Here is a 12,208-nt window from a genome sequence, read left to right as displayed (position 1 = left end):
ACAGTTGTTTTGTCTGTTATCTGCAGAACTACATTTCTAAGCGGAAGAATTAAAAGTACCCTGGCCGGTCGGCCGTGACGGATGTGTATGTACTAATCCCCAATGATAACGCGATTCCCGCCGAAACGCGAGGACGAGTCTATTTCATGATAACTGACGAAATAATAATTCATAATGGTTACCCATTTACTTGACAATTAAATATTGGTATTTCTTTCATTTTAAATAGTTGATATGTATATGGCAACATAGCTCAGTTGGGTAAACTGCAGACAACAATTGGATATAAGCAAGTCGTTTCGTGGGTTCGAATCTTCATAAGAGTTTTTTGTTCAGATTTGTTTTTTTTTTCTATTCGTTTTCATTTTTATTTCATTACTTTTGTTTCTTTCTTTGATGGTTTGAATTTGTATATATGTCTTTATATAACACAATAGCATGTTCATTATTCGCATGGCTTGAGTGCATGCATTTAATCTGTCATCTTTGATATATAATAAACTATTCTGATCTGCCATATCGGCTTTAGATACCTCTCTGTCGTATTGTCACAGAGCTCATGAAGGAAACCTAATTTTTATGCAAAAGTGAAATAAAAATTAATTCTCAATACTGAGTTTCGAACCCACACGGCAAAAGATCTGTTGACCATGGACATTATGCTTTACCACTGAGCTAATTTGTAATTTGAACAAAATCCGGAAATATTTAGATTGTAACATGCTAGAAAAATGCTGAATTCCCTATGTTCTATTTTAATCTATTTATAGCCATGTTTGTAAATATCAAGTTATCGTTGGGGCATAGTAAATATGGGCATTGATTGTAAACATTGAAGTATAGCAAACCGTTGTTTTTTAGTCTTGTTTGGCTCTTTAGAAATACAGTGCTGTCATTACCTGCGGCCTGAAGGCCGCAGGTATATTGGAATGCAACAAGTAGTAAAGCACATGGAGACTGGGTGATTTCACGTGATATTTTACCGATATGCGATTGGCTTATCGGATTTATGGAGCGCCGTTATTGCAATAAAGCTGGCACTCTGTATGATATATATAGAGAAAGTCTTGTGACCTGAATTCCTCATTCATTATTTCATATAATTTATTCAAACTTTCAGCAGTGATCAATATTGATACCTAGTTGTGCATAAGGGATTTTTTTAGTTTCCTCTTTGTTTAATTTCTTGGATTATGGTCTTGAGTTGTTTTGTTTTGCTCTATATATCAATTAAGTCCAGGTGAAGGCATGAATCACATTTGTGATAGCTCTAGTAAAGTATTTCAATAGTCAAGGAATGTGGCCAGTTGAGCTAAAAGTTATGTCATACATGAAAGGGAAATATAGTTACTTTTGCTCAAAACAATAACTTTCAGAATTAAGAAATATATATTTCATAGGTCTACTTGTACAGCATGTAGAATGGAGTTATTTTTCCTATGTAAAGCGTAATGGTATGGTAAAAAAAAAAACAAGCACTCATAAGTTTCTTTTTAGCCTGGTATAACTTCTGGCCGCAGGAAATCTTTCGACTTGTTGCTATAATGTTTTGTGAAAATCTTGTTTCTCTATACATCAAAGAAGGAGAAATGATACTGGTGCATGGAAGTTATACTGTCGTATGATATGATCAGTATAAAGGGTAGACGACATAACCCGCAACACACGAGGTACATTCGAGTCTGTATAGACACGAAATAGGGTTTAAGTCATAAATGAACATTTTATTTATTTATTCAGTGTTGCGAAGTGTATGAACAAATTAAATGATAATGAATTTGTACACTTTATTTCAAAGTTCGAAATATTAATTTTCTCGGAAACTTAGCACTCAGACGTTTCTAACATTGGTATATTTCAGTTGCCCTCGGCAGAAATCAGTCATATTCTACTATTATCATTGATCGGTTAGTTGAATTAGTCACGATCAGTAGTAATTCACCGTAGTAGTCATAAAAATGTACAATGTTGCCTGCTTGAATATGAACTTTTTGAGTGTTTGAGTGACAATTTTACCAAAGTGAAATCGGCTCTTGATGCATCTGGTCCTCGATGAAGGGCTAGGTTAAGTTAAGCGAGGTCAATTTGTTAAAAAAAAAATGTTAAAAAAAAACTGTGAAGTTGTTCTAAATTTGTCTTAGCGATAAAACGATAAATACAGTAATTATGTACCGTCAGTTTTACTTAAGGCTAATAATCAACTAGCTTTATGTTTTTTCACAACATGTAACGAGGGGCATTAACTGTCTAACCTTGGGAAAATTACTGGCATTCACCTACAGTCTTGAACATTTTTCCAAAACGAAATCGGCTTTGGTGGTGTGTGGTCCCAGGTGTATGGCTAGGAAAAGTTAGGTGAGGTTAGGGTTAGGGCTTTGAGTATTTTTGGAAGTTGAATGGCGTGTTGTTTTTACACAATATGAGGGCTACTGGCTGCACAGCATTGGGCAAATTACTGTGACAATCAGTCTTGTTCGTTAAAATACAACAAGGCAAATATTCAAGTTTATGTACTTCTATTGCGGTTACGAGTGCCAATCGCTGCATAAATGTCCCCGAAACACTTTGCATTTCGTCTAGGCGTTTCGTTGAACCGAAATGGTGGCATCGGTCTGTAATTCTGCTTTGCATCTACTTCTGTGCTAAATCTATCAACAATGCCATGATCTGTAAATGATAAGAGCAAAAGTGCATTGAAGACGATCCAATTTGCCCTCTTATTTCTTAGAACAAAGTTTACGAATTCGTCTTTCCATGTGTCTACAGCATAATAGCTTGGTTTTAATCCAAGGAATTTTAATGCAATTTCTTACTATGAAGATGGCTATTTTGAAAGTAATTGTTGATCGCTAGAACTGTATTCGCATTACTTAAAAGCTGTCTCCCTTTTAGTACTTCATTTTTCGTGGTTTTTAACATTCAAGACAATAAATTGAAACTCTCTAGACTAATGTTCAAATTTGTGCCGTCTGATCAACACAAAATGCACACGATTAATGACTAATGGCATTTTAAGGTAGTTATGTACGTTCGGATCAACTTGTTTCTACAAAATGTAGAACCCTAAATTTTCAAAAAATCAGCATGTATTTACTGCACTGAAATTTCTGATAGTCGAAAATAAGCATATGGTTCTAGTACACGAACTTAATTTTCAGAATAAATATAAGTGTGCAGTTATTTTTTTACAAAATTTACCACAGAAGGCTGTTAAATGCTGTCCGTCACGCCGAAGAATCATCGATTCTGGCGATCTAGAAATGTTAAGTCTACAGTTATAAAAAATCGTCTTAATTTCATTTTCTCTATCGAAATATACAAACGTTGGTGAAATCTCTTGGCGACCTCTATGTTGCTGTAATCAGTGTTGATGTACGTTAAATGTTAATTTACAAACTTCTACTTTAATGTAGTAATACTGCATAGCATAACAAGGAGGTTTAATTTTTTAATATATTTTTCGTCAGTACAACGATGCTTCTCTTTCAACAAACTAGAAATGTATCACAGACACGGATGCCCCCGCAACATGAGAAAGGTCACAGGCATGGTACTGCTCACAAACAAAAAGAAGGACCCTTGGCCAAGGGAAGTTAATCTTAAAAAAAAAAGAAAATTCTAAGTCCACACAAAAATCCTTACCAGGTATAGGTAAAAAAAGATCTCAGAATTGTAACATGCATGTTGTACTACAGATTTTTCCCTACGACCAGTAATAAAGTTACAATATAAGCTATTTATAGTAACAACAAAAGGAAGTAATTCTAAACTAGGGACCTGGTTCTTGCACATGACATTCACCCGGGGCTAGAGGGCGTGGACGGTAGCATGCATTTCCACTACCGTCCATGAACAGGCTCAATCAAACCGAGCCTACAACATTTTCCATGCATGAAGAAGAAATGCTCAGGACAAAGTAAACTTAGTACTATTAATGTGGCAATTAGTTTGTGATACTTTCTGGTTCTTTTGGATCATATATTCTATCCAGTTTTACTATAATAGAGTTCCTCTTAAGCCGGTGCTAGTTGCTTGTTAGGGATGTTGCGCATTTTGTTAGCTCTCATGGACAGACTCAGTCCAACCAAATCCGCTATCCGAATCTTTTTACAATTTCATTATTAAATATCACAACAACCTTCCATATGCGCCGGATGTTTTTCCGTACTTTGATTCAGTGTTATATTTTCTGGTCCTCTGTGATCATGGAGTCCATTCACTTTTACAATTATATTAGTGGTTCGCTGAGGCCGGTGCTAGGGGGCGTGAGGGATGTTGCACATTTCATTGCCTATCAATATGTATTCCAATAAGGCGGTGGCTTACGGTCAATTAGTTAGGTAAAGTAGCAATCCTTGAATCCCTTTATTGCATTTTTGCAATACAGCTTGTGATATAAACAAGATTGCAAAATACCCGGCCTATAGGATAACTAACATGTATGAGCTGAGCTGGATAACCGCTCTGTGTACATGTTCCCTTGTTGGACTCCGCGGCGGGTGGGGGCGGGTCTGCGAGTGACAAATCTAAATAATTTAATATGGAAAATAAAAATAAACGACCGCATACCGAAACAGACTCTGACGGCACTGAATGTGAGAATCGTTCTCACTGGCCATTCACCTCGAACATCACTTTCCCTGATTTCTGTTGATTCAGTCCATCGACGAAATCTCTCCTTTTGTGATCGAGGAAACACTAGAGTGTAGCTAATGCTCCAAAATGAGTCGAGAAATTGCATACTGGGGATGCTTCGGGTGCGGGAGGTCGTGGGTTCGATCCCCGGACGTACAAAATGGTACTAGTAGCTTCCTCGCTTGGCGCTCAGCATTAAGAGGGTAGTGCTAGGACCGGTCAGCCCGGTGTCAGTATAGTGTGACTGGGTGGGGTATTATGTCACGTGTCAACGGCGTGATATTCCAGTGAGGCAGCACTATAAAGTTAGGCATTGTGCTTACTGCTACAAGTAGACACCGTCGTTTATATGACTGAAAAATTGTTGAAAAAAACGTTAACCCGAACACACACACACACACACACACACACACACACACACACACATACACGCGCGCGCGCATACAGGGGACCTGCTCGTGTAGGTCGAAAGAGCAGCTCACGCACAGAATCTACTTAGCATGACACAATTTTTCAATCACTCATATAAGTATATTGCACACCGTACTCTGAATTCCTCATTTGGCATTCGATTCCTTCCTTCTTTAGTAAATGTCTTCGTACAAGTCAGTACTTATATACCAAATCCTCTTCCTAAATTTAATCTTTATCTTGAAGATCTTATAAAACAGTAACCACAGCCATATTTTCTTATGGGACATTTCAATGGTCATCATGAGTACGTGACTCTTCTTACGGCAACACTAGATAATACTGTTCTCTGTTTATTAAATGATAAATCAAAAACATATCTTCATCCCATTCTGCAACAGGTAACTGTTCTTCTACTGACCTGACAATTTGTCAACCGAACATTTTTTTTTAATTTTGAATGGACTAGACGACTTGCATGGCAATGACCATTTCCCAATTACTTTTCCAAATACTTCTCATCTGCCTTCAGACCACCCTTCCTATTTTAAATTTAATAAAGCTGAGTGGAAGCAATTTTAAACTTATGTAAAATGATTTGACTTTGGAGCATTTCACAAACTTTTATGATCCTGTTGATCGGTTTTCTGATATTCCATCCGATATTGCCCCCAAGTCCATTGCAAAAACTTCAAGAAATGCTAAAAAAAAAAAAAAAAAAAAACATGGTATAATGATTGCATCTACCAAAGAGGACATTGCAAATACTCTTGGTAAAATATTTTCGAAGTACTCTTCATCAAACAATTATGATCAGCGTTTTCGGGGTATTAAATCAGCTGAAGTAAATACGCTTTTAAATTTTAGTTCAAATAATGATAAAGATTATAATAACAAACCCTTTTCACCTACAGAATTACTTGTCTCTCGTGAGAAAGGGATCAGATATGTTCGCCGGGAGTAAGTTGTTCTTTCTCGTTGTCGAATAGGTCATACCCGTTTGACTCGTTACTATCTTCTGAACAAGGAAGATCAACTTGAATGTGTTCCAAGGCGGTGCCCCACTGTGTTCCTTTGTTTGTTCGTTTTGTCATGTGTTGGCTTTGTGTGTGTGAGCGTATATGTGTGTGTGTTTGTTGTGTGCGCGTCTGCGTGCTGTGGGTTTCGTTTTGGGGAGGCTGCGTTTTTGGTACGTGGCATTCCTGTTTGATATTTGTCTTTGTTTTCCATGTCAAACACCGCCTACTATTAACCATGTTTTAATCGACTGTGGACTTCGCTCCTCAACGCAGTACATACTATGACGTTCAATCTTTGGAACAGTTGTTTGAAAAAGTTTTAATCGGCAATATTTTATCCTATTTATCACAAAATCTGAACATCATATAATTATATTTTAGTCACATATTTTGCAATATTACCTCTTAGTTTACATCAGTTTACGATAAGCTATAAGCGATTGGGCATTTACAGCTTTAAAGGTCAAAAACTCAAAATTGAATGTTTTTATTACGAGATAGCGTTCTGAATAAGCAGGGGATAAATGAACCAACTGCTAGTAAAAGTGATGTTTACGAGATATTATCTGAATGGAGATACTTACCCGAACAGATGAATTCGATATGAATTCGAATGATTTCCAGGTATAATCGAGAATTTTAGAGACAGCTTCACTCGTATAAACGGTGGTGCGAACTGACTGCTTACAAAATGATGAAAATCCAACAGGTAAAGCCACATTACAAAACGAAGCCTCTCCAAAGCCCAACCCAGAGCACGTTTACGTGCACAAGACCATCGCACACAGAGACAAACGCGCACAATGACAAAGCAAACACACGAGAACAATCCGAACAAATAAAGAAAAATAGTGGGACATCACGTTGGAAATGCCCGAATCAGGAATTGAGCCCGGGCCGCCGCGGCAATAAAAACTTTTCTTCTGTCTTCACCAATATGTATTTAACAACACTTGAATATAGATATTTACAAATAAGGCAGTTTACCTTGAGTAATCGATTTAAAACGCTTATATAATTATCAGTTTTCAGTGTGAAAAATAGTAAAAAAAAACAAAGACAAATATCAAACAGGGAATGCCACGCACCAAAAACGCAGCCTCCTCAAAACGAAACCCACAGCACGCAGATGCGTGCACCACACACACACACACACACAGCCAACACATTAGGACAAAACGAACAAACAAAGGAACACACACACACACAAAGCCAACACATCAGGACAAAATGAACAAACAAAGGAACACAGTGGGGCACCGCCTTGGAACGCTCAGTGGCAAAAACACCACTGGGGAGCTTAAACCGGTTTATGATGCGCACCCAACCTCACTCTTACCCCCACCATGTTCCAAAGACACGGGACAGTGTAAATAAAAGTAATCCCCTCCAGGTGAATCTTTTACACACGTAATGGAAACAAAAAGGCATGGCATGTAAAACACAAAAATGCTCGTGTATAAATATATAAAAAGCAAACCTTAAGAACCAAAAACGTATGTACTCAATGCCTTTTTAGAAGACAGAGCAACAAGAGAAACACCCTTTAGAGCCCGACGAAACAGGCCAGAAGACAAATATCAAAATGGTTTAGTCCTTGTAGGATTTATAAACTGCTTATCATAGAGTCCTCTCATTCTTCCGTCAGACACAATCAAAGAGGGAAGCGTAGTGTCCAACTGTAAACGGGTTGAACACTAAACATGCGGTATGTCTCAAAACAGTTGGGTCGTAACCTCTTCTAATAAAACGTTTTATAATTTTACCAAATACATTTGGAAAATTACCATGACCCAATATCTTACGAAGTTTGTAAACCACATCCCCATAAAAAACGGGTTTAGAAATACCTTCTCGCAGAAGTGTATTTAAATTACTATTGCATTTTAAAACTAAATCAGAATTACGATAGTAAAATTTAGCAAAATATTTACGCAATTTGTAATAACGGGAGCCTTGCTGAAGAAGTTTACTTGTAATATATTGATTACGTTCATTGAAATGCTTGACATGACTACACGCTCTGGCAAACCGAATTAATTGAGAAATATATACCCCATAAGATGTAGCCTGAGGTACATCCCCATCCAAATGGGGAAAATTTACAATACTAAAATTAAAATCATCCCTCTTGTCATAAATTTTGGTATGTATAATATTGTCATAAATTATAGAGATGCAAATCTAAAAATGAAGCATCAGTATCCGAATTGTTAGTTTTAATTAACTGAAGCTCCCTAGGATAAATAGTACCCACCAAATGACCAAAAAACGGATTAAGAATATCATCCAGATAGTGTGATGTAAACGACTAATTCTCAGTGTTTTCGTAACATATAGTATGTCAGTAATTTCAAATCAAAGCTTTCTTAAAAAGTATGATTCCTAAAAAAATATCGTTTATTTTTTTGTCGTCTTACGATCTGGAGGCCAGTGACTTTAAGATTTAAAAAAAAAAACGCATGAACTCGATGCCTTTGCAGTAGTCAGAGAATCAAGGGCTTAAACGACTTTAAATGCAAAAGAAATGTTTCCAGCTTTTAATTGATGTACATGTAATTGATTGGTTTTCGAATGAGAAAACATCTAGTATGCGGTCTTGGAGACATGAAAGTTACAGATTTCGAGAGGTTGGTTAGAAAACTCCAGACATGCCTGTTGTGCAAAAAGGTTCGATATCAGTATTTGTTTCCCATCCAAATTCAAAATTGCTAAAATAGGCACCGATGTTTAGGAAATTCCAAGAGGTTATGAGAATATTTCTGGAGATAAAAATCGTTTGGATTTTGAATCTAAACCAAAATTATCTCAAAGAAACATATCATTCAGCGCGGAAATCGATCAACCTAAAGCGAAAAATATATTACTTGTCTGTCGTCTAGACTAAAGCAAAATTAAGACATGTCAAAAGTAGTAAATCTCTTATTTAAGCTTAAAGAATAACTTTATGTAAGTGAGTACTGTCTATCTCAGTAATTCTCAAGATTATCATATTGAACGTATCGTGACTTGTGCAATTTGAGACGTCTATATTATTTACATTATTCTCTCTTTCTCGCGTTATTGATTTACTCTTTTACCTTCAGATGCTTTTGTTAAAGAAACTAGGCACGATTCGTAGCCGGTTTTTGTTCATAAGACCTTTAATTTTGGAAATTGTAGAAATATAAATTGAGGCCTGTCTTAGCTGAATGTAATTATGTCTAGAAATATAACTCATACTCAAGGTTATTAAATTATACTATGTATGACAAAATCAGTTTGTTAAAGCAACTTGACAAGATTCATTGCAAATGTTCGTAAGAATGAGCCTTTATTTCTACAGATGTGAATGGGAAAACTGTTAGCTGTTAACTTCTTATGCCGAAAGACTTTGTCTAAAGAAAAAGACATCAGCCTTTCTCGCATTGTAGATTTATCATTTTGTTCCCGGCAAAACAATATTATGATAAAATTAAAATATGTAACAAATATATACAATTTATGCACGAGAACAGCATGTCAAATATGTTCATATAAGCCATACCACAAATGAAAATATGTCTTAGAAAGTTTGCGATAAAAACCATAACATTTGCCTCAAACATGCAGAATCCTTACCAAAAATGTACTTTATGATATACTAAATGTGTACAGTGGTACACACTGTACAATTTACTTTAAAAGCACCCATTTTACCTCTAACCCCAATATGCACTACTAAGTTACCATAGAATGGAATGTCCTTTTAAATTTCATGTTTGGTCCTCAGGACCACTTTCCAACTTATATCCGAGCATTAACAGAAAATGCTATTAGCGGTAACAATTTCCTCAGGTATTAGCTAACTATAATGCAAACTATCAGTGTCATCGCGTTGGTACCATTTCGTCTGTCAATATCTTCACGTCGATGTATTGAGACTGAATTGGCACCAGTCTAGAAAACAAATATTTTAAATTCTTTTCCGGTCTTGACTTCAGCTTTTAATAATCATTCAAACTGAATATTCTACTTGAAAGTTTTATATGAGATAACGGTGGAAATAGTTTGGAGCTGGTGTATCTTAATCATCAATCGGGTTGAAAGTAAACTTCTTATACATATGTATAATGAAAGAAGCAAAATGTTGCGTTTATTAATATCATAGCTATAAATGACAATGCAAACATGCAACACTATCCTCGAGTACACATTAACGATGCAGCTAAGAAATTCTGCAACCTGTAAAGCAACATTTGACAAGAACAGCCAAAAGCACCATGTAATTAAAATATTTTAGGCGTTTTCATTAATTTGGTATATTGATAAGTTTACCTCACCTGAAGATTAAGTTAAAATAGTAACAACAATATATGGGTCAACAAATGTGGCCAAAATTGAAAGTACAATGAAACGAATCATTGGTTCCTATATTTTCACCCTTATGTTACTGCTACACTGAAAATACTGATACAGTGGTCATTCAATGTAATTTTAAATAATTTACAAAGTAAGAAACACTGAGAATCATTATCATTTTGTCCATTCTCTATACTCAAACAGCAATACTGTAACCAATAGATACAACATTTGTACAATTTGCTATAAAAATCTCAAAGTATGCACAGACTGCATAATAACATGATATATAAGACTTTAGCTGTTCAAGATTTTTTTTCAGTAAGTTCTAAAACTACAGTTTGTTACTCTTCAGAACCTACAATAGAATTTTCCGTCCCCCCCCCCCCCCACACACTCTTACAACTGAAACATCAGTCAGAACTTTGGAGTATCCATGTTCATAGTTGTCACATTTCACAAAATGAGTGAAGTGCTTTGCCTAAAGATTAGTTTTTTTCAGGTAAGTTCTAAACTACAGTTCTGTTACTCTTCAGAACCTACACATGAATTTGTCCCCCCCCCCCCCCCCCCCACACACTCTTACAACTGAAACATCAGTGCAGAACTTGAGAGTAGTCCAGTGTTCATAGTTGTCACATTTCACAAATATGAGTGAAGTGCTTTGCCTAACAACTTCATCTGGTGTAAACTTTCTACACATAACATTTTTCTGATTCTTCTATTTCATCATCATCATCATCATCATCCTCTTTGGAAGAGTGGGTTACATTTGATGGTGTCTTCACAGATTTAGCTTTTGAAATGCCTGATGTACATGGAGCTGCCGGTTTCAACTTCTTAGCTGGGTACTTCTTACATGATTCATGATCTTTAATTACTTCAACAATGATAACTATGACTGCAGGTTTTCAGGCGACAGAGTTTTAAAGTAAGTTGAAGACCCTAGCTTACAAATATCAAACTTTGTAACAGAACGGCCCAGGTTGTCACGCATTGATTAATGACTGATGTTATTAAATATTCTTTCAAATGGTCCGAAACATCCAACATCCATGGGCTGAAGGACATGACTGGTGAGTGCTGAAAGAACAAAAAAATGATATTTTCCTTTTTAACCCACTAAATAGACAAAAGTATACATGAAACCTACGTCCATCATAGAGCAGTAGCACAGGTAAAGATGACATGTCTGGTAGAAATTTAATTGAGTGATTTTGCAAGTATTTTCTGAAGATGTCACTGTTACTCAATCCAAACTCTGATACCTCTCTATCCACACCACGTGTTCCTCCTTCCAACAGGTTCTGGTTCATTCTGACACCAGGAAATACAAAGAAATGTGGGATCCGTGTATTCCCACAGCCTATTACTGTAACATTTACTCTACGTGCAGAAACAACAGCAGTGGTTTTGTTCCAGTGGACAACAGCAGTGGTTTTGTTCCAGTGGCTGCTTCAACAGGAAGTTTGTGCCTTGTTGACAGACCCTTTTCATCCACATTATAAATTCTTTCTAGATTTCTGTGAGATGGTATTTAGTTAAAATGTGTTCTAGTTCAGTGTAATACTTATCAACACTATCTTTTGATGTTGCTTTAGCTCTTTGCAGTTCCAAGCCCCTTAGAGTAAGCACTTTGAATTCTGGCCAGCGTGACTTCAAATGGACAAACCATCCAATAGAAAGTGACTGTCCCTTCTCCCTGTGTCCAAGACTGACAGCATATTCAGATGCCATGTTGACAACTTCTCTTCTGAAAGTAAAATAGAATATTTTGAATACAAAACTTTGATGGTTTCAACAGTAAATTTGGAATAAAAAAT

The sequence above is a fragment of the Mercenaria mercenaria genome, chromosome 9, assembly GCF_021730395.1.
Source record: "Mercenaria mercenaria strain notata chromosome 9, MADL_Memer_1, whole genome shotgun sequence".
Lineage (NCBI taxonomy): Eukaryota > Metazoa > Mollusca > Bivalvia > Venerida > Veneridae > Mercenaria > Mercenaria mercenaria.
Note: the sequence above shows the minus strand (reverse complement) of the source record.